Source organism: Callithrix jacchus, chromosome 3 (assembly GCF_049354715.1).
Source record: "Callithrix jacchus isolate 240 chromosome 3, calJac240_pri, whole genome shotgun sequence".
In the NCBI taxonomy this organism is placed as follows: Eukaryota; Metazoa; Chordata; class Mammalia; order Primates; family Cebidae; genus Callithrix; species Callithrix jacchus.
In genome coordinates this window covers 108,069,344-108,096,496 of record NC_133504.1, presented here as the reverse complement: position 1 = coordinate 108,096,496, position 27,153 = coordinate 108,069,344, and the positions used below count along the sequence as shown (strand labels likewise).

General features: G+C 37.5%; 2 long non-coding RNA genes across 5 annotated transcripts in view; one reads left to right on the top strand and one right to left on the bottom strand.

The window, feature by feature from the left end:
* The first annotated feature begins 4,385 nt into the window (after nt 1-4,385).
* Nucleotides 4,386-21,944, top strand: LOC144581945 (uncharacterized). Its single transcript, XR_013533436.1, has 4 exons — nt 4,386-4,445; nt 12,527-12,610; nt 13,125-13,186; nt 20,278-21,944. It is a non-coding gene; the product is annotated as an uncharacterized LOC144581945 (long non-coding RNA).
* LOC103791945 (uncharacterized) overlaps nt 10,881-27,153 on the bottom strand; it is a 70,925-nt gene continuing 54,652 nt past the window's right edge. For 2 of the 4 annotated variants that reach the window (XR_004740798.3, XR_008480153.2), the window contains one exon: nt 10,885-11,219. This is a non-coding gene — a long non-coding RNA (uncharacterized LOC103791945). Of the gene's footprint in view, nt 11,220-27,153 lie in introns of all 4 variants that reach the window. The other 2 variants (XR_008480152.2, XR_013533435.1) reach the window with 2 other exon arrangements.

Genomic DNA, 27,153 nt, shown 5'->3' with positions numbered 1-27,153 from the left:
AACAAAATTTAACACATTACCTATGTATTTAGAGCTCTTGTCTTGCTTGTTTAACTGCTTGACATGAAAATGTCTTCATTTATTTTTTTGTTTCAATAGGCTTCTAGTTTATTTTGTTTCAATAGCCTTCTAGTTTATTAGCCAGTGCTTCAACATAGCAAGGCTACGTTTCTATACTGCCAATTACACTGATTTGAACATCTTCTACGTTGTTTCCCATGGGTCTTGACATTGCAGTCTCAAATTTACCTGCAGATAATAACTCTGTATCTCCTTTTTTGACTTTCTTCTTTGTAATGGCTAATTTTATGTGTCAACTTGATTGGGCCATGCAATGCCCAGATACCTGGCTAAAGATTATTTCTACAAGTGTCTTTGAGGACATTTCTGCAAGAGGCTAGTATTTGAATCAGTGGACTGAGTAAAGCAGATGGCCTTCCCCAGTGTGGGTGGGCACTCTCCAAGCCACTGAGGGCCTGAATAGAACAAAAAGGCAGAGGAAGTTTGAATTTACTCTCTACCTGACTCTTTGAGCTTGGAATTGATCTACTCCTCCCAGCACTCCTCATTTTCATGCCCCAAGACTCATGTTGGATTCTATACCATGGCCCTCCAACTCTTAGACCTTCTTTCAAAGAACACCACAGGCTTTTCTGGATCTCTTAGATTGTGGGATTTCTCCACCTCTATAATTGTGTGAGACAATACATTAAAATATAACCTCTTTATATATTGGTTTCTCTGGGGAACCCTGAATAATACATTCTTTACCTCTTATTCATAGAATAAAAGTTAAGTGTTCATCTACCTTTGGGCTGATTTCTCATGTACAGTTTCTATTAATTTACCATTAAGTGTTCCAATCCTAAGTGACTAAATTCTTTTCACTAGATATATTTTGAACACATATTAGACGTGAAGCATCAGACTAGGCTCTGATAGAAGATTTCATGGAGATAATGCCATTTAAACTGGTCTTCAGGGATGAGTAGAATTTGATGGCAGATTTTTTGTGGGGAAAGTTCCTTGGATCAGAGTAACAAAGAAGTCATGTCAGTGGAAAGGTCTGCAGACTATGTTAGGGGAACAGCCAATAAACTAGACAAATGGGAGTACAGGATTTATGAGTGGGAATAATAAGTAAAAATACTGGAGTAGCAGGTTTAGGCCATATTGTGGGAATTGTGTGTGTGTGTGTGTATGTGTAATTTTTAAAAGCATATATAAGCAAAAATTTGCAACCAAATAAGTGTAAAAATTAAAGAAATTTTTATTATAAAAAGTTGCAAACTTAATACCTAGAACTTTTACTTTCTTCAATCATTAGAAAGCAACTTGCTGACTTGATATCCCATCTCCCAAGTACTTTGGTATGCATTTCATATAAAAAGGATATTCTCCTATACAACCATTCAATCATCCAAATATGGAAATAAATATCACTATTTATCTAATCCTTAGACCTCATTTAGATTTTCCCAGTTATCCCAACAAAGTACTAGATAGTGAAAAAAATGCTGCTAAAAATCAGATTATTTGGGGGTATTTCTGGGTATTTCAGATACCCACACATTCTGAGTGTTTCAAGCTACCAAGAATTTTTTTCTCTAAGAACACTGCTTCTACACCTATAGAGATAAAGCCCCATCAGGGGGCTGTGTGCAGTGGACTAGGAAAGAGTTGTTAGGCTGTTAGTTGTTGTTAGGTCCTGAGAGCTACATTTTGGCTCAGATCACTCCAGCATTGTGATCATGGTATATCACAAAAATTTCTCTGTAAATCAATGTTTTTTTTCTTGTAGGAATTTTCCCTTAATAGCTTTTATCAGAGACCATGAGGTCTTGACTAGACAACAAAGTGAGGACATTCTGAGTGGTATTTGGTATCTCTACTCCAAAGCCAGGTAATGCAGCCTTTCTCAGGAGGATGTCCAGGTGGGCTCTTGGTCAGCTCCATGGGTCTTCCAGAGGAGTCCATGTGTCTTAACGCTTACGATAACAATACAGAAAAATCTCCACTCCTCTTCACTATAGCACATTTGAGTTGTTTGGAGAAAGGTTTGAAATTTTAAGCTACCTGACTTATAACTTGTATTTAACCAGAAGTGTGGAATAGAAATACAGTTGTGGAATTATGCTGAAGAAAAGAATGTAAGGAATGTTCTCTATTATCTTAATTCCCCTTACTCTTGGGTTGCCACAGGCCTATGCAGGACTCAACCTTAGTGTTGATCTTGATTGGTCTTTGGTCCACCCACAAACAGATGCTCACCTGGCAGCAGAGAAGAGAGGTGGGGCTCTTCCCACCATAGCATCTACATTCACAGCAGGGTCCCATAAGGGCTTTTGTCAGTGCTGAGGTCATTCTGTGTAGTTCAGTTGGACTTCAGATCATTCAAGTTTTCTTTTTTAATTATAGAAATATTTTTATCTTATTAGCAATACATTTTTAGGTCAGAAAATGATTTTCACTTAATTGTCAGGGCAATTTGTGATAAAAATTAAAATGATGCTCAGCATGATTTAAAATTTTAATTCTTAAAACTTTGAGTTCTAATTATGCAAAGTTAAATAAATTTCAAAGCTGTATGGGTCTCCATGTTGTGGATATACCTGGCTATGATAATCTCAATTATAGTACTTTTCATGATCTTATATATTTTCTTACTTTCATCTGATTTTGGTGGAACATGGATCTAGAAGCATCAAAAGTTACATAGTGGAGTTTTATCAGACTCTGTGGCTGTCTCCTCTCAGTCCCTCATTAGGGAAGAATTAGCTTTTTTGAAGCTCGCTGCAGGGCATCATGCAGATTCCCTGCTAGCATGGTTGGATCATGGCAAGAATAGGAAGGGAAACAAAGGAAAATTATTGGTGACCCAAAGCTGTTGTGACATTCACGAAAAAAAAAAATTGTCACAATGGATGTTTGTGACTGAACTCCAAGGTTTGTATACATATGTTTCAAAAACATTGGATTCACCTTTCAAAGTATATTGTTATTTTAAAAACACAAATGTGAAACATAAGCCTCTACATATGTTTATAAAACATATAAACACCAATATAGAAAAGAATGAGAATATTTTCATTTTATCTATGTCACAAGTGGGAGAGGTGCTTAATTGAGATTAATAAAGGGAAGTTTAAAGAATAGAATTTCCTGTGTTGCTTGCCAGGCTCTTCTTTGAGGAAATGTCCTTCCATCATCCCAAACAAGAGTTCCCAGTTCCCAACCTTTGACATGTACGGGTAGAATATTTGGTCATAGCAATAGAACACAATGTTTTACTTTGTTGAAAGGAAATTTATCACTTATTTTACTAGTTTTGGATGACGCTTATGGATAAAGGGCAATTCCTGATAAAAGTGCTAACAATGTAATTCCATGGTATGTAGTACAGGTTGATCTTTAAAATGCATGTTAAATTGCTTTACTAAATTCTTTTGATGTCTGGTTTGTTTTGTCCCTCTTTCATGCTTGTATGGATGACCAATGGTAGTGCATGGATAGGGCCATTTTGATTGTTAAGAGAGGCAGCAGAGAAGTAGCTAGTTCTTCAGTTCACAGCCCGTAGCCAACAAGTAATAGCATCATGTGTACCTTTCCCATAGAAATTGAAACTGAGTTTTTAGAAAATGTGGGACATGAAGTTTTATTTTGGAAGAGACATTTTTATCTAGAGAAAGCCTATGCATGTTACAATATTCCATTTCTCTTTACTTTCTTCATTTTAGGGTAAAATTCTAAGTACACTAAATAGATTTTGAACTTTCTTTTTAAGTCCTTAAATCTTGATAGCTCTGTTAACAACTAACTTTGAGACTTACAGACTTTTTTAGTCTTAAAGTCATTCAATGAGGAGGACATCTCAAAAAGCAGCTTTGGAAGATATTAATATCTATAACTGTTGGTAGAAGCAAATAATTCAAGACTGAAAAGGTACCTCACTACTCAATGTTTAAGAAAGTCAATCCCATTCCTGTCTAATTTACTTGTATCTTTGGAATATTTATTATTTCTTTGCTGGCTCCCTGTGGAGGGAGCAACAGAGAAGCAGGAGAGAAATATGTAGCATGCTTTAGATCTCAAGGGACTGAGAGTTGGTTTTGGTATTTGTCAAGATGGATATTAGCAGTGGGAAACAGAGGATCATAGAAAATGATATGTAACAAAATATTTAATTGAGTGTTTTAAAAGAAAACCAGAGCTGGATACTAAAGGAGTAAAAACAAATTTCATTTGGGAACTATTGAGACCTCAGTGTAGAACTGGGCTCAGTTCTAAAAAAGAGCATGGGCAAGAGGGAATTTATAGTCAAAGATCAGGTTGGAGGTCAGTGGATAAAAAATTACAAAGAGGAAACATCAGAAGTTGGGGATTCTGATTAAACAAACCTAATAGGATTCTCACCAGAGACGGGCAAGGGTGATCAGATCTGGCAGGTAGGTGAAGGATGGGGAATTTAGTTAGATATTGTGGGTGATCAGCCAGGCGCAGTGGCTCACGCCTGTAATCCCAGAACTTTGGGAGGCCAAGGTAGGTGGATCACCTGAGGTTAGGAGTTCGAGACCAGCCTGGCCAAGATGGTGAAACCCCATCTCTACTAAAAATACAAAAAGTAGTCACTGTGTGGTGGCATTTGCCTTTAGTCCTAGCTACTCAGAAGGCTGAGGGATGAGAATTGCTCGAACCCAGGAGGCAGAGGTTGCAGTGAGCCCAGATCACGCCATTGCACTCCAGCCTGAGCAACAGAGTGAGACTACATCTGGAAAAAAAAAAGAAAAGAAAAGAAAAAGAAAGAAAGATACTTAGGGTCATCAGATAATAAAGATAGGGATTCTTGCTAAACTGACTTAGGATTTTTGCTAAGATAGCACCATGCAGAGACAGAAAAGTCTACAGTTCAAAACTTAGTTGGGCAGAGGGTTCAGAGGAATCTGACTGCAGTTTGGTCAAGGAGCATATCTTGTCAATACAACTAGGTGCTGACTTATATCTTATATGCAATTTGTAATGGAATAGCTGCCTATGTAGGGGCTGTTTTAATCTAAATTGTAAAATAACTGAAACTTTATTCAATTGCTGACCTTCCCTACTATCAATATTTTACATGATTACCTTTTTTTTCTATTCCGTCACTACTCCTAATGCTTACTTGGGTTTTTTAATGACCAGAATGAGCCATATAATAATTCTGATATAATTGCTAACACTTTGCTCTCATCACCACCTCCTCATCTTTCTCTTTGTCCTCCATGCCCTTTTTCTCCTTTTTTTGTAATGGGACTTTTTTTTAGTCTTATAACTTCAAAATTGGAAAACAGGAAACTGAAAATGTTTATACACTCAATTCCTAGAATTTTAATAAAGTGATAGTTCTGGATGTTTCTAAAACTATTCAGTGAAATACAAAAATGCTACTGCTGAGATTTTGTTTTCATTAAACCTTTTCTGAAACTGCTTATGTGAACAAATAAAATCATTTTACTGTATGATATAGGCAAAGTAATACTGGCAGAATTGCAGGCTTATGAGTCAAATTTTTTAATTAGACAAGAGAAGAAAAGCCTCCTGAATTTGCAATGAATGTATATCATTATTCTTCATGTTCCATTTCTTTCTTCACTTATCCTAGTACCTCTTGAGAATCCTTTAGATTCTTGCTTTTCTTTTTTTCTTACTGTAAAATAGCATGCCCCATATTTTGAAGAAGCTTTTGTAGGATAATTTAAAACTTATTTTTTTCCAAGAGAATGATGAATCTAGTTGTGCTTCCTCTATTCATTTTATCTCGTGTTTACAGGTTTATGGAAAATGAGATTATCACAATTTTCAATCCTCTTTTTTGTTATAGTTTCCTACATGCCTAGCAGAAGTTCTTTACTGACTTAGTAATAGGGAATGGACAGGTTGAGCGGAACCAAAAGTTGGGAGAAACCAAGGAGTTTCTAGGTCATTCTTGATTTATGGATTAGGTTGTAAAATGATTAAGCTTTACATTTCAATATGTGTATATAATATTAATTTCACAATGAGAAATTGTTTCAGGGATTTTTGTAAATTACTTAAAATTGATCTTAATTTATTTACGTAATATGATTTTCTAAAGAGCAGCAGTCGAGGCAAAGGGCCTCATACTTTTATAGGTGAGGTGAAGAGATAGACTTTCCTCCTCCATTTATTTACATCACATTATTGTTTACTTAGAAAGGATAAGATCTTAACTTTCTGCATCCAGGGTTTATTTCTTCTAATAAACTTCCTAAAGATCATCCTCTAATTTTTTAGGGCATGTAATTTATATCACAGAATTGGCATTTTGTCAGATAGTTTCTTGCTTTCTAATTTTACCATATAATTGACTGAATTATATAATAATGCTATGATTACTAATTCTGTAAAACTGTTAATGCCTTCTTCATGAACTATTTCATCTTTGATGTACTGTTAGGTTTCTACCATGTTTAAAATTTCCTACATTTTGGTGTGTGTTGAGACAGTAACAATTAAGTACTAAAAAAAAAACCTTATGGATTAATAAGGAATGAATCTACCTAGCGTGAAGATGACCAAGAGTCACTATACTTTTAGAAATAATAATAGCACTAAGTTCCAGATTCCATGAGGGCAGGGAAAATGTCTACAAATATTTGTATTTGTTCTTAAATGGTTTAGTATAGTGCCTGGCATGTGATAAGGGCTGAGGAAATTTTTGCCGAATGAATGCACAGGTGAATTTTTATTTAAAAAGTCATAACTAGACTTTTATATGTTTTAAATGTAAGGCTTTTCCTCCTATATGTACTAAAATAGAGCCTAATATCATGAAGACACAGATATCTTTCAGCTGAAAAAGAAAATGCTAGAAAAGTTTTCAGAACACAAAAGGTTTTTGTTTAAAGGACTTTATTAATCATTGTAACCTCGTCCATACTGTGTTACTTCAGAATGCAAAATATTAAAGGAATAAGTAATTAAAAATTACTAGTGTCTCTTCAATAATTAAATTTGATATTTTAGTGGCTATTAAAAAGATTTTTGCATAATATTTTCTTAGAAAATATTGTATCCACAAACAAAAACATATGTACAGATATCAGTCACATTTGCCTAAGAACGTCAATGAGGATGACAGTCTAGGTTTGTTTTGTCCTAAGCTTTGTCCTAAGCATTAATCTCGTCTTTTGAAGTTATTATTTTTAAGTAAAGAATTTAGAAATTAATTAAAATAGGTGTGTTTGAACTACTAGAGCAACATTGTGATTTTATGAGAAAAATACCATTAAATTAAATGAAGGGACCTTGCTTTTCAGGATACTTCACACTACCTGTTTAATGAATGATCCATTTAGATTTAATATATACCAGTTCTGTTGTGCTATATCAAGCAACCATTATATCTTCAAAGGATGAAATTAATGAAATAATACCGATCTGGAGTTGGATATTACACACAGAGAGATTCTTTTTCTTGTTTAAAGCTAATTAACATGAAAGACAATTTGACCACTTTAAATGAAAAAAGAAGAAAATGAGAATGATGTGTCCACAATGAGGCAGGCAATGGAAAGTTTAGCTATGAAAGAAAAGTTAACAAGTATAAGCCACATACACTTTTCAAGTTATTCTACCTTTGAAAAAAGAAATATATTTTTATATTACATAGTTTTAAATTATTTCATAGTTTAAAAGAAATATTTAAACTATGTAGTATCAGCTTAAATGATCTATTATTCATATAGGTTCAGCCTAATTCTCTAATATAGCATGTATATGAAACCTATTATATCATTAGTATAGTAAATGTGGGAAGAAATCTACTGAAGAAAGTGAAGTAATTTACTATTACGTTGGGGTAATATTAATGAATTATCTCAAGGATTTCACTAGTTTTTTTCACCGATTATTTTCTGATGTAAGACTCAATCTAGGATACCTAGATAGTGTTTGATTATGATGTCAATTCTTTCAAAGCAACTTACTAAATTCATTCCTCAGTAAAGGGATCAGGAATTAAGCTTCTGTCATTTGGAGGGAAGAGTAACTACGTAAGTTATTTAGAATCCTTCTTTAAGAAAGATTTGTCTCTTCTCACCCCATTTGTTTATTTATTCAGTCATTTATTTATATCAGTATGGACTCATGGGTATTTATTTTATACTTTGGATTATAATCTAACACTGAGTTAGGTTGTTCAAATTGTTTCTGCTTTAATCATTGTGACCTCTTTCAGGATGGCTCTTTGGTCCTTTGAAATGCCCCATCATTTGTTTTTTAAGTACTTTCCTACTTTCTCGCACTACAAGAGGTTTCAGGCTCGTGTTGTATTTGCCTGCCCCATTCATAGAATCAGTTTCCTTTGATTTTTAGCCTCAAAGAAGACAGGAAGTAAAAGTGTTTGGCTTCCTATGGACAGTACCTTGTGCAATATTATAAATGCTTATGGTGATACTTACGTTTATAAGGCCAAGAACAAAATAGGATCTAATTAGGTTCATTTCCTATTAGGACCATATGAAATAAACACCCCTATCTTACTTGAAGTCATTACTAGGAAAGTGATAAAGGTGACACTTTAGAATGGATTTTACCTTTTCCTTGTCATTTTCCATCAATACATAGAAACAGTTCAGAGAAAATACCATGGAGAAAGGTGGCTGTTTCACCACTTCACACACACAAACTTAGACATGGTCTGTTCTTTGCTCTTTTCAGCAAAGTTAGTTTCCAGGGTGAATAATGCTGGCCCTAGACTTAAAACAGTGAAGAACTATCTTCATCGGTAGGTAAAAATGAATAGTTTATTGCCTTTTTCTTACTCTTTCCCGTCTCTCCCACTATTGCTTGATTAACATGTACTAAAAATTATGGTGCTTCTATTATTTTATCCGACAAATAAATGGATTGTCTTCTTATATCCATCTTTTTGATGTTCTTTATTATCTTTCTCACTTTTGTTGTATCCAAAGCAATGAGATTAGTCCAAAAATTCTATCTTCTGGTACAAACGGAAATTAGATCACTGGCTGTTTGCCTCCTTGTTCCTTCTTCTTCTTTTTTTTTTTTTTTTTTTTTTTGAGACAGAGTTTCACTCTTGTTACCCAGGCTGGAATGCAATGGCACAATCTTGGCTCACTGCAACTTCTGCCTCCTGGGTTCAAGCAATACTCCTGCCTCAACCTCCCAAGTAGCTGGGACTACAGGCATGTGCCACCATGCCCAGGTAATTTTTGTATTTTTAGTAGAAACCGGGTTTCACCATGTTGACCAGGATGGCTTGATCTCTTGACCTCATGATCCACCCGCCTCAGCCTCCCAAAGTGCTGGGATTATAGGCGTAAGCCACTGCGCCCAGCCTCCTTGTTCCTTCTTAATTAATAGGGGATGCACTGCCCAAAAGGTAGTGACTATACAGTGTAGGTTTGAGGGTCATTGTCCTTTTAAAAGCCAGCTTATGGTTTTATTATAAATACAGTTATTAGGAAAAACAAGCAAATAAACAAATGAAATAAAATATCTCTGAATGCATCTCCTAAGTGATCATACAACAAACACCTACCCACGAAAGAAGGCATTTGCACTGGAAAATTCATAGGGATTAGTAGTTCTATTCACATGTGTAGAAAGAAATATCATCAAATTACATTCATGAAACAAAAGTTCTGGAGCACCCTGAAATAGAGCTACTGGAATATTTAATTATAATGCACAGTACTTGAAAATACCAGACACTTTTCCCTAAAGCTTTGGTATCATCTAACCTTCTTTCAGTGATCTAGGTTTTTTGTTTTTGTTTTTTTTTTAATTTGGGCATAATTAGGTGGTTATACTAGACTGCAAGATCTGATTCGAATTGTTGGCAAACCCAAACACAAAAAACAGATGGTCATTACTTTGATGCTGGTAAAGTGGGTTTTAGTATTTAGATAAATGGATTTTGTTTTGCTAAAAAGTCACTAGGGACACATGTCAACAAAAGGAAAAGGAAACGCATGCTGATTGTTTCCCCAGACAAGTGATTTTCAAACTGGCTACATATTAGGATCACCAGGAAGCTATGAAAACCTTCTGATGCCTGGGTAACAATATCTGCAGTGGGATCCAGGCATTGGCATCTTTTAAGGCTTCCTTGGTAATTATAATGTGCATTCTGTGTAATAAAACACTAATTTTCACATTTCAGTTAGCATTGAAAATATCTGGATCATTTGTTAACAGCACAGATTCTTAGGACCAGCTCCAGTGTTCTTATTTTTTGATTAGGTGTAGAGTCCAGAAATCTATGTTTTAAAAGAATAAATCTTCCAGTACTTGGTTCTTTGCATGATACTTTAGGCTTATTCCATAACTGCTTGTGATGCCAAAAAAGATTCTGGCAGCAGCCCACCCCAGATTTGTACTGCTGCCTAGAGCTGGCCAAAGCTCTATGACTGTTTGGTTTTCTCTGCAAGCCTGGGATCTCTTCGTCTCATGTATGTTGCCCACGTACGCCCTTTCTCATCAGCTGTCTGGATACCTCACTGTTTAATATTCAGCTCCTATATTACCTACTCTCAAATTTCTTTATTCCTTAATCTCCCCCTCTTCCTGTTCCTGTTCACCTACAGTAATTGTAGCAATTATCTTTGTGTTTTGTAAACCTTAGTGTTCTTATTTGTGTCTTCTGTAAGACTTTACATTCCTTGAGATGACTAACCATGACTTGCTGATTTCTGTAGCTGTAGTGCCTGCCTCAATTCCTTATAACTTGACACCCCAAAATTTCAAGTCTGATAGGTAAAACGTTATAAGAAATTGCAATATATTGTGAGACATTCTAGCTCAAGGATACATACAATACAGCATGAAAATACAGATATTTTTGTTCATCTATAAATTTAATTTATTCATGACATTTCTTCTCTTTCCCCATAATTATCATGAATAATTCAGAGGAGGCTATATTCTGTTTAGATCTGAATAAGAAGTTCACATGCAGTTGACTCAATATTCTAAGCTACTGGAGATGAACAAAAGTAGAGAATCCAAAAATCACTTATATTTATGTTTGGAATACATTGTGGCATTTCCTTTGGAATAAATGTGGTTGATGCTCTAGGAATTCCCAATATTTCATACAAAATATTGAAGGTACATCTGTAAGACGTGATTCTCCAGAAGCTAAAAGCTGCCTTCTTGTTGAGTTCCTCACATGCCTTGCTGTTCCAAGGACTCCTCTGGGAATAAGAGAATAATATTGAAATTAAAAGGAACAAAAAGGGATTGACATTTGTCAGTCATGTGCTGTGTGTTTTAATCTAGGACTCTTTCCCCTCAAATAGAGTGCTTTCTTATTTCTGTCCCCAAGTAAAAGAACATTCTATTTATAGTAACAAAAGAGTTAAGCAAAATAAGTTATGGTGTTCATAAAATCTTGAAATCAACATAAAAGAATCAGGAATAACCTTTAAGGGTGATAAATTATATTTATGTTTTCTCCACTATAAATGTTGAACCATTTATAGTGGTACCTTTTTTTTCAGAAAGATTTTTAAGAACTCTAAACACTGGACAATTTAACTTTGTTCAGCATAAACTCTCTCAGTAAAATAACACACTGAAAATTTACAAAATTCAGATAAGTCATGTTTTTATTAGAAGCATAAAAATATGCTTATGGATATTTAAATGTGGTGGATTATTTCCTATCATCTTCTATCTCTTTATGTGATATATTTCTTAGTATTGATAAAGTTTACAAAGCAGTTATTCAAATGTTCTCTTTAAATCTCTGACTTTCATTGTTGACTGGTTGCTTCTCCAGCATTTGCTGTTTTTCTTCCCAACTGAACAAAGCCAGGGGATCTGAGTAGTCTGAAGATGAAGAGCAAATTTATATTCCCTTTCTGACTGGGACTGGTTTAAGCATAAGAACTTGGCACAAGTTTGTCTACTCACAGTAAAGCTCAGAACTTTTAGTCAATAGTTAGGGTGGCAAACACCCTCCTTTGGGACTGGAAGGAAGAGGATACATTACTCCAACTGCAGCTGGTAATCATTTAGTGACCAAGAGAGGACTTAGTTTTGGGAAAAAGCTGATAGGGTCTTAGTGAAATGACTTGGTTATCAAATCAAGTCACACCTGATTTGGGCCATGTCCTCCTATAGACTTTAGAGCTATCTTCAACCATTGTGGAAATGATAGTCATTCTATTGAAAATAACAGAAAATCCAACTCAAATTGTTCTATACAATAAAATTGATTAATTAGTTAAGACAGTGTGGCGATTCCTCAAGGCCTTAAAAATAGAAATTCCATTTGACCCAGCAATCCCATTACTGGGTATATATCCAAAAGACTATAAATCGTTCTACTATAAGGACACATGTACACGAATGTTCATTGCAGCACTGTTTACAATGGCAAAGACCTGGAATCAACCCAAATGCCCATTGATAATAGACTGGATTGGAAAAATGTGGCACATATACACCATGGAATATTATGCAGCAATCAGAAATGATGAGTTTGTGTCGTTTGTAGGGACATGGATTAATCTGGAGAACGTCATCCTCAGCAAACTGACACAAGAACAGAAAATGAAACACCGCATATTCTCACTCATAGGTGGGTGATGAAAAATGATTACACATGGACACAGAAAGGGGAGTACTAAACACTGGGGTCTATTGGGGGGAAAAGGGGAGGGCCAGTGGGAGGGGGAGATGGGGAGGGATAGCCTGGGGAGAAATGCCAAATGTGGGTGAAGGGGAGAAGAAAAGCAAAGCACACTGCCATGTGTGTACCTAGGCAACTGTCTTGCATGCTCTGCTCATGTACCCCAAAACCTAAAATTCAATAAAAAATTAAAAAAAAAAAAAAGAATGACTATCATTTGCAACTTAGCAGATGATATGGTTTGGCTGTGTCCCCACCCAAATCTTATCTTGAATTGCAACTCACTTAATTCCCACATGCTGTGGGAGTGACCCAATGGGAGGTAGTTAAATCGTGGGGGTGGGTCTCTCTCATGTTCTTGCAGTGGTTAGTGGGTCTCATGTGATCTGATGGTTTTAAAAAGAGGAGTTCCCCTGCATAAACTCTCTCTCTCTCTTTCTCTGCCTGTTGCCATCCATGGAAGATGTGACTTGCTCCTCCTTGCCTTCCACCATGATTCTGAGGCCTCCCCAACCACGTGGAACTGTAAGTCCATTAAACCTTTTTCTTCCCAGTTTTGGGTATGTCTTTATCAGCAGCATGAAAACGGACTAATATAGCAGACATGAATACCTATGGCTGACATATTTATTTGTCAAATGAAAGAATAACAAAATTGGTTATTTCAATGTTATAGAAAAAAATATCAAACAGCCTCCCAATAAAATATAATAGAATTTACATCTGTGGCATTATGTGTTCGAACCATTCCTTATAAACGAAAGCAAGTTTTTCTTTTGCATTTTGTATTTCCTTCCCAATCATGACAGAATAAGAAAGTGTTACACAAAACTTGGATGGCCTATTTGACAGATGTTTTTTAGATGATTTAGTTCTATCCCTTCATTTTATAAACGAAGAAACCAAACCTCAGTGAGGTTGAGTTGGACAAGAGCTGAGACAGATGTTCCCATCTGACTTCTTATATGCCCCCTTTCCACTGTGGTATGAGATCTACAAAAATAAATTTAGAAACAAATGGCTGAGTGAGGTAGATTGAAATATTGTTTTGTTCTCTTCCCTGTGAGGGGATTATACTGTTTTGCTTTTGCCATGCTACTTTCAGTGTCTCCCTATACTTTCTCACTTTCTGCCCTAGGCTTGATCATGTGACTTGCTGAGGTAAATGTGAATAGATGGGACAGAATCAAGAAATGCAACTGTGTGGGGCATCTTGCTCTCAAGCTATTATGACAAGTCCCAGATGGTGGCTGTTACTTTGTCCTGGTCCTTGAATGAGAAAATCTATGGAGCAATGCCTCCTCCTATAGCAGAACTGTAGCTACATTTAACATGAATGGGCATGAAAATTCATTGTAGGAAACCATTAAAACTTGAGTTGGTTTGTTACTGTAGCAAAGCTGATGAATACTCTGAAAATGAGCACGAATTATCCGATGTGGTATAAAGTAAGAAAGAAAGAAATTCTATGCATTTAGAACATATCCTTTTGCTTTTGTTTTCTTTTTTATTATTTTTTTATTTTTTAATTTTTTATTGCATTTTAGGTTTTGGGGTGCATATGACGAACATGCAAGACAGCTGCATAGGTACACACATGGCAGTGTGATTTGCTGCCTTCCTCCCCTTCACCTATACCTGGCATTTCTCCCCATACTTTCTCTCCCCAACTCCCCACCCCCCACTGTCCCTCCCCTATTCCCCCAAATAGAACCCAGTGTGTAGTACTCCCTTCCCTGTGTCCATGTGTCCTCATTTTTCAACACCAGCCTATGAGTGAGAACATGCAGTATTTCATTTTCTGTTCTTGTGTCAGTTTGCTGAGAATGATGTTCTCCAGGTTCATCCATGTCTCGACAAAGGACACAAAGTCATAATTTTAGATTGCTGCATAATATTCCATGGTGTATATGTGCCACATTTTCCCTGTCCAGTCTATCATCGATGGGCATTTGGGTTGGTTCCAGGTCTTTGCTATTGTAAACAGTGCTGCAATGAACATTTGTGTGCATGTGTCCTTATAGTAGAATGATTTATAATCCTTCGGATATATACCCAGTAATGGGATTGCTGGGTCAAATGGAATTTCTATTTCTAAGTCCTTGAGGAATCGCCACACTGTCTTCCACAAGGGTTGAACTAATTTACACTCCCACCAGCAGTGGAAAAGTGTTCCTGTTTCACCACATCCTCTCCAGCATCTGTTGTCACCAGATTTTTTATTGATTGCCATTCTAATTGGCGTGAGATGGTATCTCAATGTGGTTTTGATTTGCCTTTCTCTAATGACCAGTGATGATGAGCATTTTTTCATATGATTGTTGGCCTCATGTATGTCTTCTTTTGTAAAGTGTCTGTTCATATCCTTTGCCCACTTGTGAATGGGCTTGTTTGTTTTTTTCTTGTAAATCTGTTTGAGTTCTTTGTAAATTCTGGATATCAGCCCTTTGTCAGATGGGTAAACTGCAAAAATTTCTTCCCATTCTGTTGGTTGCTGATTCACTCTAATGACTGTTTTTTTTTGCTGTGCAGAAGCTGTGGAGTTTGATTAGGTCCCATTTGTCTATTTTGGCTTTTGTTGCCAATGCTTTTGGTGTTTTGGTCATGAAGTCCTTGCCTACTCCTATGTCCTGAATGGTTTTGCCTAGATTTTCTTCTAGGGTTTTTATGATGCCAGGTCTTATGTTTAAGTCTTTAATCCATCTGGAGTTAATTTTAGTGCAAGGTGTCAGAAAGGGGTCCAATTTCTGCTTTCTGCACATGGCTAGCCAGTTTTCCCAACACCATTTATTAAACAGGGAATCCTTTCCCCATTGCTTGTTTTTGTCAGGTTTATCAAAGATTTTATGGTAGTAGATATGTTGTGTTGCCTCTGATGCCTCTGTTCTGTTCCATTGGTCTACATCTCTGTTTTGGTACCAGTACCATGCTGTTTTGATTACTGTAACCTTGTAGTATAGTTTGAAGTCTGGTAGTGTGATGCCTTCCACTGTGTTCTTTTTACTTAGAATTGACTTGGCTATGCGGGCTCTCTTTTGGTTCCATATGAAGTTTAAGGTGGTTTTTTCCAGTTCTGTGAAGAAGGCCATTGGTAGCTTGTTGGGGATAGCATTGAATCTGTAAATTACTTTGGGCAGTATGGCCCTTTTCACAATATTGATTCTTTTTAACCATGAACATGGAATGTTTCTCCATCTGTTTGTGTCCTCTCTTATTTCATTGAGCTGTGGTTTGTAGTTCTCCTTGAAGAGGTACTTTACATTCCTTGTTAGTTGTATTCCTAGGTATTTTATTCTCTTTGTAGTAATTGTGAATGGCAGTTCGTTCTTGATTTGGCTCTCTTTGAGTCTGTTATTGGTGTATAGGAATGCTTGCAATTTTTGCACATTGATTTTATATCCTGAGACTTTGCTGAAGTTTCTTACCAGTTTCAGGAGATTTTGGGCTGAGACTATGGAGTCTTCTAGATATACTATCATGTCGTCTGCAAATAGAGACAATTTGGCTTCCTTCTTTTCTAATTGAATACCTTTTATTTCTTTTTCTTGCCTGATTGCTCTGGCTAGAACTTCCAGTACTATATTGAATAGGAGTGGTGAGAGAGGGCATCATTGTCTACTGCCATATTTCCAAGGGAATGCTTCCAGTTTTTTCCCATTCAGTATGATATTGACTGTTGGTTTGTCATAAATAGCTTTTATTACTTTGAGATATGTTCCGTCAATACCGAGTTTATTGAGGGTTTTTAGCATAAAGGACTGTTGAATTTTGTCAAAGGCCTTCTCTGCATCATTTGAGATAATCACGTGGTTTTTGTTTTTGGCTTTGTTTATGTGGTGAATTATGTTTATAGACTTGCGTATGTTGAACCAGCCTTGCTTCCCTGGGATTAATCCTGCTTGATCATGGTGGATAAGCTATTTGATAGGCTGTTGCAACTGTCTTGCCAGTATTTTATTGAAGATTTTTGCATCTATGTTCATCATGGATATTGGCCTGAAGTTTTCTTTTCTTGTTGAGTCTCTGCCAAGTTTTGGTATCAGAATGATATTGGTCTCATAAAATGATTTGGGAAGGATTCCCTCTTTTTGGATTATTTGGAATAGTTTCAGGAGGTATGGTAACAGTTTCTCATTGTGTGTCTGGTAGAATTCAGCTGTGAACCCATCTGGACCTGGGCTTTTTTTGTATGGTAGGCTCATAATTGCTGCCTCTACTTCTGACCTTGTTATTGGACCATTCATAGTTTCAGCTTCCTCCTGGTTTAGGCTTGGGAGGACACAGGAGTCCAGGAATTTATCCATTTCTTCCAGGTTTACTAGTTTATGTGCATAGAGTTGTTTGTAATATTCTCTGATGATGGTTTGAATTTCTGTGGAATCTGTGGTGATTTCCCCTGTATCATTTTTTATAGCATCTATTTGGTTATTCTCTCTCTTCTTTTTTATCAATGTGGCTAGTGGTCTGTCTATTTTGTTGATCTTTTCAAAAAAGCAGCTCCTGGATTTATTGATTCTTTGAAGGTTTTTTTGTGTCTCTGTCTCCTCCAGTTCTGCTCTGACCTTAGTTATTTCTTGTCTTCTGCTGGGTTTTGAGTTTTTTTGATCTTGCTTCTCTAGCTCTTTCAATTTTGACGATAGGGTGTCAATTTTGGATCTCACCACTCTTTTCATGTGGGCACTTATTGCTATATATTTTCCTCTGGAGACTGCTTTAAATGTGTTCCAGAGATTCTGGTATGTTGTGTCTTCATTCTCATTGGTTTTAAAGAACTTCTTTATTTCTGCCTTCATTTCATTGTTTATCCAGTCAACATTCAAGAGCTACTTCTTCAGTTTCCATGAAGCTGTGCGGTTCTGAGTTAGTTTCTGAATTCTGAGTTCTAACTTGATTGCACTGTGGTCTGAGAGACTGTTTGTTATAATTTCTGTTCTTTTGCATTTACTGAGGAGTGATTTACTTCCAATTATGTGGTCAATTTTAGAGTACGTGTGATGTGGTGCTGAGAAGAATGTATATTCTGTGGATTTGGGGTGGAGAGTTCTGTAAATGTCTACCAGGTATGCTTGTTCCACGTCTGATTTCAGGTCCTAGATATCCTTGTGAATTTTGTTTGGTGGTTCTGTCTAATATTGACAGTGAAGTGTTAAAGTCTTCCAGTATTATTGTGTGGGAGTCTAAGTCTCTTTGTAAGTTATTAAGAACTTGCCTTATGTATCTGGGTGCTCCTGTATTGGGTCCGTATATATTTAGGATCGTTAGCTCTTCTTGTTGTATCGATCCTTTTACCATTATGTAATGTCCTTCTTTGTCTCTTTTGATCTTTGTTGCTTTAAAGTCTATTTTATCAGAGACAAGAATTGCAATGCCTTTTTTTTCTCTATATTTGCTTGGTAAATCTTCCTCCATCCCTTTATTTTGAGCCTTCGTGTATTCTTGCATGTGAGATGGGTTTCCTGGATACAGCACACTGATGGGTTTTGGATTTTTATCCAATTTGCCAGTCTGTGTCTTTTGATTGGTGCATTTAGCCCATTTATATTTAGGGTTAATATTGTTATGTGTGAATTTGATACTGCCATTTTGATGCTAGCTGACTGTTTTGCCCGTTAGTTGATGTAGATTCTTGATTTTGTTGTTGCTCTTTAGCATTTTGTATGTTTTGCAATGGCTGGTACTGGTTGTTCCTTTCTATGTGTAGTGCCTCTTTCAGGAGCTCTTGTAAATCAGGCCTGGTGGTGACAAAATCTCTGAGTACTTGCTTGTTCGCAAAGGATTTTATTTTTCCTTCACTTCTGAAGCTCAGTTTAGCTGGATATGAAATTCTGGGTTGAAAGTTCTTTTCTTTAAGGATGTTGAATATTGGCCCCCACTCTCTTCTGGCTTGTAGGGTTTCTGCCAAGAGATCTGCTGTGAGTCTGATGGGCTTCCCTTTGTGGGTGACCCGAATTTTCTCTCTGGCTGCTGTTAGCATTTTCTCCTTCATTTCAACCCTGGTGAATCTGACGATTATGTGCCTTGGGGTTGCTCTTCATGAGGAATATCTTTGTGGTGTTCTCTGTATTTCCTGGACTTGACTATTGGCCTGCCTTGCTAGGTTGGGGAAATTTTCCTGGATAATATCCTGAAGTGTGTTTTCCAGCTTGGATTCATTCTCTTTGTCACATTCAGGTACGCCTATCAAACATAGATCATGTGTCTTCACATAGTCCCACATTTCTTGGAGACTTTTTTCATTCCTCTTTGTTCTTTTTTCTCTAATCTTACCTTCTCTTTTTTTTTTCATTGAGTTGGTCTTCACCCTCTGATATCCTTTCTTCTGCTTGGTCAATTTGGCTGTTGAAACTTCTGCATGCTTCATGATGTTCTCGTGTTGTGTTTTTCAGCTCCATCAATTCACTCATAATCCTCTCTAGGTTGTCCATTCTTGTTATTATTTCCTCAAATCTTTTTTCAAGGTTCTTAGTTTCTTTGCATTGTGTTATAACATGTTCTTTTAGCTCACGGAAGCTTCTCTTTACCCACCTTCTGAATTCTGACTCTGTCATTTCATCACACTCATTCTTTATCCAGCTTTGTTCCCTTGATGGTGAGGAGTTGTGATTCCTCGTAGGAGGAGAGGTGTTCTGGTTTCGGGTGTTTTCCTCCTTTTTGCACTGGTTTCTTTCCATCTTTGTGGATTTATTCACCTGTCCTCTTTGTAGTTGTTGATTTTCCAATTAGGTCTCCGAGTGAATGTCCAGGTTGTTGATGATAAAATTATTTCTGTTTCTTAGTTTTCCTTCTAACAGTCTGGCCCCTCTGCTGTAGGACTGCTGAGGTCCACTCTGGGCCCTGCTTGCCTGGGGATCACCTGCAGCAGCTGCAGAACAGTAGGGGTTGCTACCAGTTTCTTCTTCTGCTATCTTTGTCCCAAAATCATGCCCACCAATTATTAGTCTGATCAGTCTTTTTTCAGGTGACTCTGGATATATGGGGGTCAGGGAGCTGCTTGAGGTGACAGTCTGTTCTTTATAGGAGCTCAAGTGTTGAGCTGTGAGCTCTGTTGTTCTTTCAGAGGTGCTAGGCAGGTACATTTAAGTCTGCTGCAGCAGGACTCATAAACCGCCTTTTTTTCCACCATGTGCTCTGTTCTGGGGAGTTAGGGCTTTATTTATGAGTGTCCATTGTGCTGCTGCCTTTTTTTTTTCCAGGTCTGCCCTGCCCAGCAAGGAGGCAGAGGCTTTGTTGAGCTCTACCCTGGTGCCGCTGAGCTTCACTGTAGTCCTGTTTATATGAGTGTGGTTAGAACTGCCTCGGCAATGGTGGCCCACCTCTGTAATGGCGGACTCTCTCTGTTATGGCGGGTTGCCTCGGCAACGGCAAGCTGCCTCAGCAATGACGGACTACCTCAGTAGGGCTGGAGTGCCTCGGTAATGGCAGACGCCCCTCCCCCACTGAGCTGCACTGTCCTGGGTTCAGCTGTGCTTGCCGTGAAGCTCTCAACCCCGAGCATTTCCAATTGCTGCTTTTTTTTGTTTGTTTTTTGGCGGTGGGACCTGCTGAGCCTGATCACCTGGCTCCCTGCCTCAGAGCCTTTTTTTTTTTTTTAAGTTGAATGGTTCGCTCTCTCCTAGGTGTTCCAGTCGCCTGCTGAAAGGGCGCCGGGATCTGTGTGATTTCCTGTGCGGCAACCCACTACACCAGCTGAAACAATGGCGCTGCCTGGGAATCTCCTGGCCAGCTTAAAAGGGCAACCAGCCCAGTGCATTTTGAATGGAGAGCGGCCACGCGCAGCACCTGGAAAACAGCCGTGCCGGCTAAAACAGCCACGCTGGTGACCCATAGGGTTCCTCCACCTAGGAATCTCCTGGTCTGTGGGCAATAAAAATCTGTCTGAAAATGCAGCATCCACTCACCCTCTGTGCTTTCACTGGGAGCTGCAATCCTGAGCTGCTCCTAAAAGGGCCACCATCTTCAACAGTCCTTTTGCTTTTCCTGGCTATTTGTCTGTCGACATGATTGGTAATGCTTTTTCCTCCCAGAGTATTGCCAAAGGACAAAATACTTGTTGGTTTATTTCTTATGCCAATAACATCTTATAGAAACTTGGTTAACTTACTTCATTATTATATGTTAATTGTGAGGAAGGAGAAGAAATGGGATGAACAAATCAAGTTTATGGAAAAATAAGAATACCTATATTAATATGGCAACTTAAGTTTATTCTATGACAGGGAATCATGCTAATATATGACATATTTTTAAGTATGTCTTGCACTTGACTGTGAGCATTTAAGGAAGGCACTACATCTGCCTGGAAGAGCTAGGGAACTTCCCAGAGAGGTGATATAATTTGAACGTTTGTCCTCTCCAAACCTTATTTTGAAATGTAATCTCCATTGTTGGAGGTGGGGCCTGGTTGAAAATATTTGGATCATGGGGCTGGACCCCTCATAAATGGCTTGATGCCCTCTCTGCAATAATGACTTCACATGAGATCTGGTTGTTTAGAAGAACCTGGCGCCTCTGCCTCTCTCTCATGCTCCCTCTCTTGCCATGTAATATGTCAGCTCATCCTTCACCTTCTGCCATAATTGTAAGCTTCCTGAGGCCTCACCAGCAGCTGAGCAGATGCTGGTGCTGTGCCTCCACAGTCTGCAGAACCATGAGCCAAATAAGTCTTTCTTTATAAATTATCCAGTCTCAAGTATTCCTTTATAGCAATGCAGCACAGACTAATACAGAAAATGTGAGCATAATAGGTAATCCAAATATCAAAAGATGTTAGGAAGTTGTGAAGATGGGCTGAGGGGAGAGAACTTCCAAAGGGACCACTATATGCAAGGACAACAAGTCACCAAGAAGCTTCTCGTAGTTAAAGCAGAGGGTAAACATTAGGAAGAAGCAGACATGGGCCCAGCCATGGCAAACTCTGCTTATCATCCTGAGGCTCTGTTCCTCATGCTGTGTGTAATAAAATATCACTGAAGGAATATCATCAAGGTACTGCCATGGTCAGAATCTAGTTTTGCAAATATTTTTTTATTGAGGGGAGAAGGAAGAAGACAAAACCTGATAACACTGGTATGGAGACTTTAACAGCTATATGTATTGGCATGGATAAGAAATGCAAAGATCCTGCATTAAAGCAATGGCTGTGGAATGGATGAATTATTTCGATTTGTTTATAGGGTGCACTCCACTGAATTTTGTGAGGGTTGTGGTAGAATAAGTCACTTTATCTAGGCAGATACATATATAGGAAGGTTTTGTCAGATATCTTAATAGGGAAAAAAGGGAAACAGCCTAATATAACGATTTTGGATTTGAGGCTAGGAGGGAGTAACATTTACTATCTCTCTGATATTAATTATTAATCCTAAGTTTCACTCTCCTTACCTGTATTATAAATACAATAAAGTACCTTTCTTGTAGGATTATATTGACAATGAAATGAGATGGGACATGAAAATCTTTAACCATTGACTGTGGCTAATAATAAGGGATGAATACATTTTTGGTCATATCTTTTCCCCCCTGATTCTTATTAGTTCTGTAACATCAGTTGGGATAGAAAACATAGAAGATTTCAGGTGAAAGAAGAGGAGGGAGACAAGTTTGATTTGCATATCTAGGATCTGATTTTCCTGTAAGATATCCAGATGGAATGATCTACATAGGTAGTTGATGTTTCAAAATGGTCTCTAGCAGGTGATTAGCAATTCAAGGTCTGAGAAGTAGAAGAAAGTATAGTTATACTTTATATTAAAATTGATGCCATAGATGTGAAAGATATTGCCAGAGAGAATGCATAGGAATCAGAAGGGTTAGGGGCCAGGAGCCAAGAAAGGAGGCTGAGAAGGAGTAGCTGGACAGTAGGTGGTAATTAGCTTAATATTCTATAAAGCAACCAAGAAATTTTTACAAGAAAGGATTTAATTATAGATAAATACTCCAGATATAATATATGGAGTGGATTAAATATAGCTAGTTATAGAGAAGTGGTAGAGGAAGAAGCTAGATGTATTAAAGGGTGAATGAAAAGTGATTAAGTAGAGAACAGGAATGTAAGGTTGTTCTTTTAAGGGCCTGGAGTGTGAGGGCAAGGGGACAGCAAAGACTGCAAGTTGCCCAGTCAATTTCAACTCTTATTGAGTAACAGAATCCTTCTAATTTTGGTTAGTGTAATATGATCAGTTTAAAATGATGTTCCCAAGCCGCCTTGCAGTTGGGTAACTAATGAGATACAATGGCCACCCACCGGGTAGGCTTGGGCTTCCAAGAAAGCTCTTTTAAGGACTGACTTAGCTGGGAGACATGTCCTTTTCCCCTATCCTTTCTCTACCTTCCTGAAATGAAAATAAAATAGCTGAAGTCACAGAAACCATCTTGGACCTTGGAAAATGGTTAAGAGAATATCAGATACTTTTAACATCAATATGCTTGAACTCCTGGATCAATGGCATCAACTGTTTACTTCTATTATGTGAGATAAATATATATTTTAAGTCCCTGTGGTTGGCACTGTTTTTAGCAGCCAAATATAAATTGACAAAGTGTGATAGCTAGATAATATAAGATTAAAAGAACATTCGTATTTCTAATCTAAGCAGTAGCTTACAACTTCTTCGAGGTTATTTTTTTTTTTAGATTGATGTACTATGTTTTCCTCAATAGGGAACATGGATAAATCACTTCACTGTCAGGTACTCTGTAGTATCCCAATGAAAATGTGCATCTTTTCACTCTTTCTTCTTATTCTTTTCACCCCCCTCTTTCCATCTTGCTTCTGTCTCCCCCTCTCCAACTCCCTTGATAGGTAAGATGCTTTTGAATACATCAAGAGGTTAATAAATCTTGAATAATTGGATGTAAAGTGTCTGAACAATAAAATCTCTGCAGATAGGAAGATATTAAAGAGTTAGCTTAAAACATTGCACAGGAAGCATAGAAGTGTTATGTATCTTTCCAACAAGCAAACTGTTTTGGTCTTGTTAGCAAATGAAGTGTCATTCACCAGCTACGAGGGTTCAGGCATCTCAACCCACTAGGAGAACAGGGGGCCCCTCATGCACAGGCACACAGACAAGATGTACCACACAGAGGGAATGAGAAGCCACACCCTGTGATAAGGACAGAGCATCAGACATTTTCTAAATGCTATGTGACAGGAGAAAAAAATTCGTCAGTATTCCCGTGGAAGACTGTTGAAAATCACTGAGCAAAACTTCAGCAATTTCAAAAACAGAGACTGAATATGTTCTACAAATAGAAATAAGCAGTCTGTTACCATCAAACAACATCCCTATGGAGGGCAGGTTGGGATACAGAGTTGAGTCACCAGAAACTGGACAGAAAAGGAAAGGGAATCATCTCCATCAGAGGAGAAACAATTATCTTAGCCATCCATCTGGCTAGTGGAATTTTCTAGCTGTTTAGTAAGGAGAAACTGCTTTGTGCTATTTGTGATTTTTAAAAATTATAGTTGTTTTAACTGTTTAGGAATATAATCAGGTTCTCATTCCACCTTGTGGGATCAATAATTTCAGTGAACTCTTATGTCCCAAATTAAGATTGAGATGGAATTATCTAGTAGGTAGTTGGTAATTCAAAATGGTACCTAGTAGGTGATTACTAGGTATCATTTTGAATTACCATATCTTTAGGTCTTGGGGCTGAATTGGGAGCATGAAGGGACATTTTTGGGCTATGGAAAAATGTTTTATATCTTTGTCGTTTCAGTGGTTACATAGATATATTAATTGCCAAAACATATTGAAATATACATTTAAAGAGGATATATTTTGTTCCTCAATAAAAATGATTTATTTGGCTATCTAGACCACATTAACCTACCCAGTGTTCTTCCTATTAAGATCTTCTACTACTGAGAGGAAGCAGGCAACAAAATCTTTTACAGAATGGTGTTTTAAGAAGACATTTATTTGGGCCGGGCGCGGTGGATCATGAGGTCAAGAGATTGGGACCATCCTGGTCAACATGGTGAAACCTAGTCTCTACTAAAAATACAAAAAATTAGCTGGGCATGGTGGTGCACGCCTGTAATCCCAGCTTCTCAGGAGGCTGAGGCAGGAGAATTGCTTGAACCCAGGAGGCGGAGGTTGCGGTGAGCCGAGATTGTGCCATTGCACTCCAGCCTGGGTAACAAGAGCGAAACTCCGTCTCAAAAAAAAAAAAAAAAAAAGAAGACATTTATTTGATCTTAGTGTGTCAAAGTGAGCTGCTACACTTATAGGATATAGTAAATAGAAACTTATTTTTCCAGTAACATGTTGCCAAGGGACTGTGCTTATCATAAAGCCTCAGCAAATGAAAAGGAAAGACACTGACTGGGAGAAAATATTTTCAACATATATCTAACAAAGGAGAGGAATTGTGCCCCAGGAACAGTACTTAAAACAGATTATACCCTGAAGCTTCACTTATGGCTGGGTCTGATTTAAATGATTTTGGGCTGATGCTGTAATGGGCCTTTGAGCTGATGCTATGATGGGATGAGACTCTTGGAAACTCTTAAAAGGTGACACCAATAAGCATTTCAGATGACCCTCATCACTGGTCATCGAGAAAAGGCAAATTAAAGCCACAATGAAATACCATTATATACTCACCAAAAGGGACAAGATTATAAAGACTAGCACCGTGTTTTGGAGAAGATGGAGGCAATTGGAAATCTTGTAACATATGCAATGACTTAGACACTTGAGAATCAAATTTGGCTGACTCTTAAAACGTTAAACTATTAATACTTGCCATATGCCCCAGCAATCCCACTCTTATGTATTTACCTAGAGAAATGAAAGCACATGTTTATACAAAGAACTGCAGATAAAAGTTCACAGCAGCTTTATGTGTAATACCTCCAAACTGGAAACAATGCTGCTGCCCAGCAGCAGGTGAATGGGTAAACTAACTGGTAATCCTACAATGGAATACTACACCCAGCCAGCAGCTGAGCACAGAGGATGTACTGATTAAGGCCCATTCCTAAGAGACACAGGACTCCTCCAGTGGGAGTCTGCCTTGAGGACACCATCTCTGCCTGATGAAACCTTTCTTGGAATTGTACTGCAGTCTAAGCCTCTGTTTTTTTTTAGCCCCTCATCCTGCCTTCTTCCTTTCTTTTGCAGGTGTTGGAACTATATACTCTGTAGACTCTTCAGGTCTTCTCAAGATTCTCTTCCCTTTATCTTTCACAGTATTTCCCTAAACCTCTTTTATGGCTAATCCTTTCTCGGCATCTGCTTCCCAGAATACTCAGATTAACAAAACTGTTGCCTGGGGCTGAAGTAGGAGCATGAAGGGACAATTTTGGGTGATGGAAAAATGTTTTATATTTTTGTCATTGCAGTGGTTACATAGATATATTCATTGTCGAAACATATTGAAATGTACACTAAAAGGGGGTATATTTTTTTCCTCAATAAAAATGATTTAAGATAAAACATAATCTCAAATGCTGCTGGTTAGGGCAGATACTGACCAGGTAACATGCCATGTCTGGATTGCGAAGGCAAAGGAGATAAAAAATCTGTATGGTACAGTATTGGGAAAAACAGTCTTCACTTATTTAGGGGTTGCATTTAGAAATCTTTAGGAATCATGAATCTCCTTTTAATAAGCCTATACCATTAGGTCACTATGGTGTCTTACTTGTAAGTGGGCATAAAATGGTTAAATAATAAAGGTCCAGATGATTGTAGCAGGAATAATATTTGAAGGAAACCGAGAAATTTCCATTAAGTAATGACTTATAAAAAAGTGGATATGATTTTTAAGGTAGTTTTTAGTCTGAATTTTTTTTCTTCATAAATCTAAGATTATCTACATTCTTACCCACCGATAGTGTGGAGAGAGTCAGTGCTCTGAGGCAGCCTCTTGCCCATTTCACCAAGCATGGACATTGGAAGAAGTTGGCAGTTCTAATGCTTATCAGTGATTTATATTCTCCCTCTCCTTGCCTACCTCTGCCCCCAGGTTATGACTTCATTGAGGATGGTAACACAGGCTTTATTTTTCTTTCTTTTTCGGGATTAGCCAGTTCACAATAGGTAACAATATTTTTTATTGCATAGATAATTGAATGAATAAGTAACTTTCTATCACGACTCTGCTTCTCATGGGGCAACCCTTCAAAACACACCTTGTTTTCTTCCAAGCTAAGCTGAAAATCTATAAGGACAATATTGCTTTATTGATCTTGTTTTTCTTCATTTACTATCTATTCATTTTTACTACCAGGTAGGTTTAGCCTTTACTAGACACTAAGGAGCCAGATCAAAACAGGTTCCTACTATTATAATGGAGGTCAAAGAGCTTATGCCTTGCAAGATCCTGAGTACAGAGGGCTTGATGTGGTATCTAATTGAATGGCTATGTTGCTCAAATCCAAATGAAATCTTTCTAAGTTGACTTGACCACTGCAGAACAATTAGAAATATCAAAATCCATCTGATGTAGAATTTTTCATTACATACATTTAAAATACA